An 11,237-nucleotide genomic window follows, 5' to 3' on the forward strand; every position below is an offset into this window, starting at 1 on the left:
CTATTTTATTTAACGGAATCATGTGAAATCACTAATGTCATCTGCAAATTTAACAAAAATAGTAAATTAGTATAAGTGCAAATGAAGGAGGCGATAACCAACACCACCACAATTAAGAAATTACTCAGTGAAGGAGAGAAATTGTCATGCCCACTGTAGAGCCTGCAGAGATTAATGGAATGTGGCTGTGAAACTGTTTTAATAGATAAATTGGGTGGGTGGTTAAACATCTGAGCAACGATGATTACTTTGTAGTGAAACAAAACAAAGAGGAATAAATCACAAAGCTGCTCTATTACCACAATTAAAATGCAATTGCTTGATCAATTATCACTAGCTAATGGCTTGATGAAGGACAAGCAAATAAATAAAACATTATGCTAACCAAAGTTCTTTGAAGTATAGTAATAATTATAATAATATCTGTATAATTATATATTCCTTAATTGTATGCATTTATGCATTTATACGTGTATAGTGCATTGCAGAACATAAGCAAGGCTGTATATAATGTGTTCAGCTATTCCTTTGTAGTGTATGAGTAAACATCAATAATACACAATCATGATAATGCATGCAGTGGGTAAATGGCTAACACATGGTGAGATAACTGATACAACACTCCTCCATATTTTCTAGATCTCTGAGAATCTCCTTGTTTTACATACTTACCAGCCAAAGGGGATTTGGAAGAGTTTCCCCTTGGAAGAGTTTCCCAAGGCCAGTTTATGTGATGGCACAGGTCGGTTTCCAACTTGCCCTTGGAAAATAACCTGAGTTTATGTGGACACGGGGTGGTAGTAAAGCAAACTGTGACTGTCATATATCAGCATTACATTTTTATATCTAGTAATCAGCAAAGCGTGCATTCCTATGCAGGAATGGAAGTGCTAACACGTATGTGTGTATGAAATAAAATCTAGTGTACAAAGGCAAATAACTCGCTGATGTATAGTATGAGCACCCTGGGATAGCCTGATCCAAAGTCAATGGCAAAGAGCAGGCTTGTCCCCTTGATCCAAAGCCCTGGTCAAGTACAACACTTATTTTATCTGTGGAAGTATTCACGTGGTATAGTTTGAATACATGGGGGAACAAATATTTTGTGATGATTATTCAGCATGGGGAAAAAAGTTATGTACTTATACTGACTAGTGACAACACAGATTCTGTTAAAAGTTGAGCGAGATTTGAGAAGAAATAGGCTCGTGGTAAGCTTCAGTGAACTTCTCAGGTATTCAAGTGCAAATTAATGGCAAGTAGTTCTTATATCCAGTTGTAGAAAGTTGTGTCTAGGATTTCTTTTTAACATTTTTAATGCTTTTTCTTATGCAAAAACATTACATATATTTGGCAAAGTAATTTTTCCTATCCCAGGGGAAGACTAATCAGAAAACAGACAAGTTTGAACATGCTTAAAGTGAGCAAGGTGTATGTTGCTAATATGTAGGTATTGCTACATTGTACTAATGAGAGAGCAGAATCTGCAAAAGCAGGGTGAGACCTCTCATGTCCTGTTTTTGCCCCAAATGCAGGTAGCATCTACATTAAATCCTTTCACTTCTGTGCTTGCAGTTAATCTTTCATGCAACTCAAGGCAGCAGCTATCTTTGAGCCTGTAAAACATATAAGCTCTTCAATGCAATTTGTCTCACTCACATCCATAGACCATAACAGCTCTGGCAACGTGAAAAATTGCATTTTTGTTTGAAACATGAACTTGGAAAAGTGCTTCCTTGGCCATCAAATCTACCTTCCCACATTAGAGGAAATCTTGACAATTGTCCTCCAATTTAAAGTGTATTATGGTAAATTGAAATACAAAACTCAAGTTGTGCAATTTGTTTTATGCGATGCAGATAATATTGGCTTCAATAAAAACCTGAAATAACAGTACAGGAGCATGTACAGTATCCATTATAAAGGTTCAAGGCTTCAGGTACACATAAAATTTTGAATTTTGCAGGTGTCTGAACCTCAGGATTAGTTTCCCCTGAGAGCAGGAAGGAGTGTAGGGATCTCTTGCCACTGCTAATAATCCAATGTGGTATTTCAGTAAAATGTGTGTTCTTGCTGGAGCAGTAAGGGATATGAAAAGGGTGGCAATTCCAGATATATTCTCTCTGTTATTTTTATTCTTGCTTCCTGCTGACGGAAAGTAAACAACCTGTGTTGTTTGCACTCCTGAACCCTGTTAATCAGTGATTTGTAAAGGATGACTCACCCCAGCCACAGCTGATCCTATTTGAAAGACCTCTAAATGGGTGTGTGGCATAAGGGAATTTGTCAGGAACTCCATAAAACACTTAAAAAGTGGGTGAAGTTTTTGTGGGTTTTTATTTCTTTTTTGGTTTGGTTGGGGTTTTTTTTGTGTGTGTGCCATGCACCAAGGGGCTAGAATGCAAAGTCATTATGTCAGCAAGTTTACTGCTGGTTATCCAGCCCTATCTTGTTTCAGATTCTTGTTGCTCAGAAGTAGAGAAAGCGAAGGAAGTTTTTCTTTAGAACTAAGATAAATTTTGAAGGCAGTTCTTTCCCCACCAATGTACATGTTTGACTGTTGGTCAATAATGTTTTGTTAAGGCAATACTTTGTGGAGGGAATTGACTGTTTTAACTAAAAAGGGAGATATTTTTTAGGGAAACACTAATTTCCTATTGAACACATGAACTCTAGAAAAACAAAAAAAAATTATCTGAATGCTTAAATTCAGAAATACTGCCTTTGTGTCTCCCTAGTACAGCCGTAGTGCTTCTGCACCATTTTGGTCTTGGTTTCTCAACCATATTTCATTGTACATTCCTTACATACAGAAATAAATTTTTGAATGTAAACTAAATTTTTATTAGCTCCAGGTCTTTACACATCAGAGAGGAGAATTTTTTTTTTTTTAAAGGGCTTTTGCAGGTAGGAGGAAATTATTCTAGGCAATAGAAAGGCAGGTTTGGATGTAAGTTTGTTGTGGGAAGCTACCTTTACAGGACACTCTCTTTCTTTCAAAACCTGGAATTTATTTTTAGCTGCACTGTGTAACACATAGGATGAATAAAGCCAGAGCTAGAAGATAATAAAGAGTATACCAGTTCTTGACCAAACTCTTGAGATGAATCACTGGTGGAAAATGCTGATTAAGTTACTGCTGGTGTGCACAGGTGTTTCCTTTTTTGTTTGGGGAGCCTTAAGAGAGAGCCATGAGAGGGAAAAGACAGGATGGATGAGCTGAGGAAGATGGGAGAGGTCTTGTGGAAAGAATGCTGTGGCTGAGACCATGGATGGGTAAGTATGTGGATGATTCAAGCAGTTTATAAGCCTTTTTTGCTTAAGTTACTCTGGTATAGAAGAGTTTGTTGAATTTGGGAACTTTGAGGGGTGAACCCTTTGCTGTTTTGTGCAGGAAATGAAAAGCTCATTCTGGTTAGAAGATGAAATTAACTTAGTTAATTTTGTTCAATTTAGTTCATGTTAAGAGTTCTAATAAACTGCTAAATGGATTTCGGTGTCTAAGGGCTATGAATATGTTTTACAGGATGAAAATGAGCAATATAACAACTTGAAGGATTTCCCATGAATGGGGCTTGTTAGGTGATGAAGTAGGAACTAAAAAAAACAAAACTATAAAGTTTCTTAATTTGGCATGTTTGTGACCATCACAAATATCTCTGCACAAGTGACAACAAATATTTGATAGGGAGAAATTCTACATTTGTATAGAGATTTTATAATACTACTACTTGTGGGTTGTATCATGTGTGATTCTAGGAGTTTTTTTCTTTTCTTGTGTTTTATGTTTTTTCTATTGTCTTGTACAGTCACTTAGATTTTTAGGTTTAACTTTTTTTTCAAGATGAATTGTTGGGGGCCTTCCAATTTATTTTGTAGTGCTTCCTTGATTTTCATCTCTGACATGTACCTTGGGAAAAGTGATGTTTCCTAGAGAACATTAAATCCACTTTATAATAAACTGATGAGGAAACATTAAAGCCAAGAATTAAATATGTTTGTTGGTTTTTGTTGTTGGATTTTTTTGAAAATGTGATTTGGAATTCTTCTGAAGATGATCTGAACTGCTGTGCTGGGGGAAAACAAACCTCACTCTTAAAATGTCTCACTGAAACAATTTGAAAGCAAGTTGGTATGGTTCGGTCATCAGCCAAACCATTCCTAAACCATAACTTTTAATTTTATCTAAAAAAAAAAAAAAAACTTACACTGAGCCACCAAAATGCATTTTTGGTTTTTTTTTTCTGTTTTGTTGGGTTTTTATTCCTCTCCCACTGAAATGTATTTGCTGTGCTGTGGTTACAAAGTCACAGGCTGTTTCTTCAAAGCTCAGAACCATATTTTTGGCTTTGTTCTCTGCCTATTAGCTTTTTATTTAAGGAGGCTCAAGAATACAAATTTTTATTTCTTTTTTCAGTTAAGGTTATCATAAAATGAAATCAGTACAGTCTCTATATCTGTGTCAGCTGATTGGATTAGGTTAGATTTATTTTCCACACCTTTTATCTCTATTCTTTTGATACTAGTGCTTACAAACGTGAGTGTTTGGGCAGTGCTTGGTGCACAAGTGTTGCTTAAGCATTAGATATTATTATTGGGTATCATATTTGGTGTATTGGATGATAATTAATGTTTCTGGAAAGAGTGCCCAGACTTCATTTGGCCTGCATGGAGAAGCATATGGTAGAGTGTGTTCTCAGTTTCCTTCAGTTTTAGTAATAAGTCTAAAGGAAGAAACGTTTCTTGTGTTTTCACTACACTTCTGGGAGTAGTAACATGGAGGCAAGCACAAACAAACCCCAAAATTATGTGTGCAAATAATATTAAGATTACTTTTTAAAGTATGCCTTTTATTGGGTCATTATTTCCTAATAGGTATTTTCAAGATGAAAACTACAGAGGGGAAAAAAAAAAAAAACAAACCCAACATTCTTTTGACATCTGGAAAGAAAAAATGTGCATTACAAGGTTGAAATATTTACTATGAGTTTCATGCCTTTTCATATACCTCCTGTAATAATTGATTTTCAAAACCAAAAAGGTTCTTCATATGGAGAAAACCGTGTAAGTGTAATCAGGCCTGAGCCAACTGGTTGCTCTTGTCAGAGCTGCAGTCACTAACCAGAGAAAACCATGTAAAAAGAGTACCTTGTTGTAGCAGGCAGAGAGAGAGAGAGCACTAAAGGGAGAGGAACTTGACTTGGAGTAGCATGAAAGGCAGTTCAGCTCTCCAAACAGGTTCACCAAGGTAGGATCCTGAGTTTATCCTGTCACCTGTGCTGAGGATGGTGTTAGTGTGGGAGGAGAGGAGCAGCCTTTTCCTTTTTATATTCCTTAATGAGACAAGTAACTTTTGAAATGGAGCTGGCTTTCAGAAAATGTTTAATTATTCTACGTTCCCCTGTTTATTCTCCTACTGCTATTTTTTCCCTTTTTCTTCAATTAAATTCTCCTTGCTAAGCTTCCTTGTTATCCAGTTATGTGAAGACATTAACTCTTTGAGTCCATAAGAGATATTTTATCAGCTTGCCAAACTTTAAAGCTATTTTTACCAGTTGATTTTCGGTAGAAGAATGATGATTGGTTTTCTTAGTTCTTCTTCACAATTAGGCTTGTTTGGTCGCCTTTGAGGATGGGCAGAAAGTGAATAACAAGCCTCATTGACATTTGAAAGAAAAAAAATGCATATTTCCAAATGATAGTGCTCTGTAGTTGCTTATTCTGATGTTCTTCTCCTCTTTCCTCTCATGGTAGTCTCTAGAGAATAAATATAAATTTCTCTTTGCTCCGTTTTGCTGTTTGAATATCATCCTTTTGCTTGTAGTGAGAGTAGAAGGCATAGGGTGGAAATGATACACAACTGAATCTGAGTGAATAATCAGTGATTATTTCTCTGTTGTGTTTAATTTACTGCCACTTTTGGTCTCTTTGAACTTTAAAAAAACCATCACCTAGTGTAGCAAGGGGATCCAAAGGAAAAGAAATGTATGGAAGGCTTCTGGAAAACTTTATGGGGTAAGCTTGTCTGAAACTGAGAACCATTCAGATTTCACAACTGTGGAATTATCTCTCATGCTCTATTTCGGTAAGGTGCATGTTACCCAATGTAGAGTTTTCAGTAGTAAGGATGGAGTCTGACCCGTCTGTTCATGAGCCAGACAAATACACAAGTCTTTCTGCAGTGAAGATTTACGGGAAAACTGTCTAAGCCCTGACACTATAAAAAAATGATTTGTGCTTTTCCCACTGACAGTTAATACTGGTAATGAGAGACTTGACAACCTGGGAAGATGAAGGAAGCTCTTTGGAAGTGGGGAACTGAAACTCCAGATCTCATATGAGATTTTCAGGGTGGTTTTGGAAATGAGTAAAAGCAGTCTGTGATTTTTCTAGGAAAGAAATTAAGGCACCCCAAGCAGGGGGGAATAGGCAGGGGTTAAAAATTAAAAAAATTAAAAAAAAAAGGGAGGGGGGAAGGCAAACATCAGTGTATGAGAGTGAGAGAGCTGTGGCAGGCAGGAAAGCCATTGGACTGACTGCTCTCAGAGGTCAGACTAGAACAGAGAAAGAGCACAGACTGAAGAGATGAATAATGACTAGCGAGAGTCAAACATGATCTCTCTGGGCCTCAGCAGGAAAACTGAGCAGTGAGGAGCATTGACAAGCTGAATCCCAGAGTCTGAGGAGGTAAGAAATGATGATGTCCAGACCATGGAAGAAAATGGAGCGTGATGTGAAGCCCATGGTAGCACCTGATATACAAATGAGTTTCCTTTTTAAAACCACAGATACAAGAAATGATAAAAATGCTAATCCTAATGATGGCTTCTGCAGTGAATATTTTGTGTGTGGGGGGAAAAGTAACAATTTTCTGTTTTGAGACAGACCTTCAAGTTAGTAAATGGGGAATAAGCACATCACTGCAGTGCCTGAAGAGTAGGTTATTTTCAAGAGCTCTCCTGTGATGTAGGAGGACCATGACTGAAGATGAATTAGTAGAGTCTTATCAGAGAAAAATGTTAATAGAAATATTTTGATTTATAAGGTTTATATTTATTTTTTAAGTAATGCAAATATAATTCCTATACACTTGCTGAATTTAAAGCTTCTGTCCATATAGATATGTAAAAGTAAGATTTTGCTATTTACTCAGTGAGTAGTCTGGGAAAAGTTGCTATTAGCTCAGTTCCTTCCATCTTCTGCACCAATTCAGGGAAGTTAAGTCAACTAAAATGGCATATGACATCAAGAAAAGTATTAATTATGTATAGGATTTTGCCTTAATTAAACTTGTATGCAAGAATTATGGTAGCAAACCTAAAAGAGTTTAAAAAGAGAGAAAGAAATTTGACGTGTAGTGATTAACTCTATCCACTATTACAAAAAAAAAAAAATAGCAATACTGAAATTCTAATGTTTAAATTAAGAAAGTTTTCATCCAAAACTTTTATCATTAGAATTTTACAGGTGTTTTCAGCATTGAGATAAATGTGTTTTAATGACAACCATATCTGCCTATTTTACAAGATTCAGATTGACCTATCCTAATCTATGTTGCTGGAGATGATGAAATGACTGAATAAATCATCTGGGAAATCCTTGAATTAATTGTTAAACAAAGGCCCACAATAGAACTTGAAATCTCCATTTGAATAAAAATTTTGGCAGAAGAGGGGAAAACCTTTATGGAAAGTTGGGTTTCCTCAGTTTTACATTGAATTTTACAAGAGCAGGTGTCCCATTTTGAAGCATAACTGGAGACCCCCGTTATCAATGCTGATACTTCCATTGCTTGGTGGAGCAGCACTAAAACCTATTTTGCTGTCTTTATGTCACTTTTCAAATCCTTGAAAGGTGCATTTTCTTCATGCTAATTTAAATCTAAAACTTCTTTATTATTCTGTAAAAAGAAATTATAACTAAAAAACTCGCTTCAGTTTTGAGTGGGGAGCTTCATATTTTCCACCACCTGTCAGCAACAGCACCTAGAATGAGAAAGCAGCACCCTGACCCTGCTTGAGCAGAGAAGTTGGACCAGATGACCCACTGTGATCCCTTCCAACCTGACCCGTTCTTTGATTCTGTGATGCTGTAACAGCTCCTGAATCACAGCATCCTCTCTAGCCACCATTTTCTGGGAGCTCCTCAGAGACCTCTGCAGGGTTTTTTTCCATGTGGATTATTATTTATGCAGCATTGCACAATATCTGGATATGGATAAAAGTATCTCTTGAAAAGCCAGATGTTGTGAAAAGCTCGATTCATAAAGAAGATACAAAAGCATATTTGGCACAAGAACTTTGCATTTAATCTTGCCCAAAACAGGTTAATCTTTGTCACTCTCACGCTTCAGTTGCTAATTTTACAGACAGTAGAAATAAACCTGTGAAGACTGAGGTTTATTAAAGCTTTAATATATAGTTGGGTATACTTTAAGCATTTAATGTGAAGCCTTTTTTGGCTGCTTTTTTTTTTTTTAATATATATGTATATAGAAATTTACACCAGGTGATTCAATTCAAATTGAATTCCAATCCTAAACATGGTAGGACTGGTTCAGTTCAGTGATTTTAACATTTTTTCAATAGCCAAATATAAAAAGAAGTGTAACCACTGTATTTGGGAGCTATCTGAGATCTGCAACCTTTGGGTCTCAAGCCTGTAGTGTTAAACATTTTGCTTAAATCTATTAAAATGCTTAATTGTGTAGTTTATTTGTACACACTAAGCAGTTCCAATTAATATATATTAATGGACTACTTGCATACCTTAATAACTTGTGTGGCTCAGGACTGCATGGCACATACCAGCCTCTAATCACCTGGGAGTTTCTGGAACATGAAAGAACAACTGAAACAAAGCAGCATGATGAGCTGGGCTTTGTTTTTTTTCAGTTCACTGATATGGTCAAACTTCTATTGGATTTTCATGTAGATTGCCTCAGTCTGCATCTGCATAACAAATTTTTATTCTTATTGGTGTTAAATGGATATATAATACTCACATGACTGTAACAATGAGTTTACAGGCTCACTTATTTTACATTATAATTCAGTATTGTAGTGGAACTAAAAGCAAATATTTTGCTATAATGATTATGCTAATTGACTTTTAATGTCGTTTTATTTTCCAGCTACTCCCCAGCAGTCTCCCAAGTTTAATAAAGCTCAAACATTTAATTTTATTGCCTTAGACTATTGATTATCTGTTTAACACTAAGAACAATGTGATCCATTGTCTTTGCCTTGCTGATTGTCTGAATTATCTTGAAGAAATAAGAGATGTGCATGAGGAGAATCTCATGCAGTAAAAAAGTCACTTGTACACATTACTCATGGCTATTGTACAAAACCCTAAAGCCTTTAATCAGACTCACAAGGGAAAGAAATCTTATTGTTTCACAACTGAATTCAATATTCCCCCAAGCATTACACCACCATTTACACTTCTCTTTCTGGATTTTTATTGCCAACATAAGCTTATTTAAAGGAATTAATAGCATGCTGTCTGTTTTGAGACAAATATTTAAATTTTACTTTAAAATGCTACTAGGTTTATTAAGATGGGGGGTTTTTTTCAGTCTTAGAAGTTAAATTATTAAGGATAACCACCCGTGTTTCAAAGAAATAACAGAAAGGCAGAAAAATTAGTACAATGGAAGGCTACATCCATTCCATCATTATGAAATGTTTTTCATTTTATAATGTGGTTATGAAACCTTGGATAGTGGAAAGAGTGAAACAAGCTATTCACAAGAAATAATGGGTAAGTCCTTTTAGAAATCATATATCAAAACAAAACCATATTTGACAGCACTTTTTTTTTGGAGTGTGGTGTTTCATTACAATTATTAAAACTTTTTTTGCTGTGTGGAAGCATATTTTCATATATTTTCACCTATCTGCCAATAACATGATTAGAAAGAACCAGTAACTTCTCTCGAAGGTACAGAATTCCTAATTATTGTATAATTCTTTCTTTTGAAAGCTTCTTTGGTATTGACTGGGCTGCCTTAGTTTTCTGTTTGCAAAGTAGAACAAATTCCAGGTGTTGTGGCAGCAGATGTTTTACTATCAGTGAGCTCATAGGAACTGTCATTCTGGTGAATCACTAAGTGTGATCTTGTGCTTGGTGAGCTGGAACAAATCACACATGTTTCATGCTGCCTTTATTTTAAGTTTTTTTGCATCTTGTGCCTCCAAATTTTTTGGGAAGTGTGTAACCTGCTTTACAGCAACCCCTCATTTTTCTACTTATCTGTAACTTCAGTGTTTGTATCAGGAATATCAATTGAATTCCTTGGAGAGAGGAAAACAAATGAGATAACAAACCACGTAGGATATTACTTTTGAGAAAGTAAATGGAGGTAGATTTGTGCAGAATGTGCTGGTTGCTGTTATTAGGTTCTCTATCTTTCTAAGAAAATCTCTGTGTTTTGTTTCCATATATTCTGAGATATTAATATGTGCTGTTTAGCCAGAAGAAAGTTGAACTTTCTGAAAATGTTTTTAGTTTCTGAACAGGGTAGGTTTAAAATTGAGTGTTTGGACCATCCTTGTCAATAATTTGGCATACTGTTTGTCTCCTATTTTTGTGGAGAAATTACAAAACCACTCGCGACTGCATTTCCTAGTGTTTAAATTCAGGAATATTAAACTAATTCCTAATTTCCTTATTTTTTGGCTCCACCTTCATGGTTCTCTCTATTATTTTGCAAAGTAGAAAGGTTATCTCTGCTTTGGGGCAGAGAACAAACAGAGCTTCTGGCCAGTGTGGCTCCAAAGAACCGGGTAACTTGTGATCAACACCCTGCCAGTGTCTGTCCTGGGCAGCATTTGAATCCTTTAACCTTCATAAACCCCCTCTTGAAATAATTATTATAAAATCTTTTCTAAGCCAGGTTTTTGAATGTGTATGACATACTGGGCAATTATTATAAGCTTTTGAGTTACGTGCATGTATTTTTTCAGAGTTGTTTTGCCCCTTCAACTTAAAAAATAAAATTTTAATCTAAAAGTGATTGATAAATCTCTGCCCTGTTTTGGATTCTATGTGAACTTTTGTTTTTAAAGATGACACTTAAACCTGGACAGCATGCCATTTGGGTTTTTTTTTGTCTGGTTAGTTGATTTGGTTTGGGGTTTTTTGGTTGTATTTTGTTTTTCATGGAGAGAACTGTTTTGTGAGCTCTTGTGATTATTTTCTTTTGTTTTTGTTGAATAGGAAATGAATTGAGA

The sequence above is a fragment of the Empidonax traillii genome, unplaced genomic scaffold (assembly GCF_003031625.1).
Source record: "Empidonax traillii isolate 1590-97213 ecotype Southwest subspecies unplaced genomic scaffold, ASM303162v1 scaffold85:size1451899, whole genome shotgun sequence".
NCBI lineage: Eukaryota > Metazoa > Chordata > Aves > Passeriformes > Tyrannidae > Empidonax > Empidonax traillii.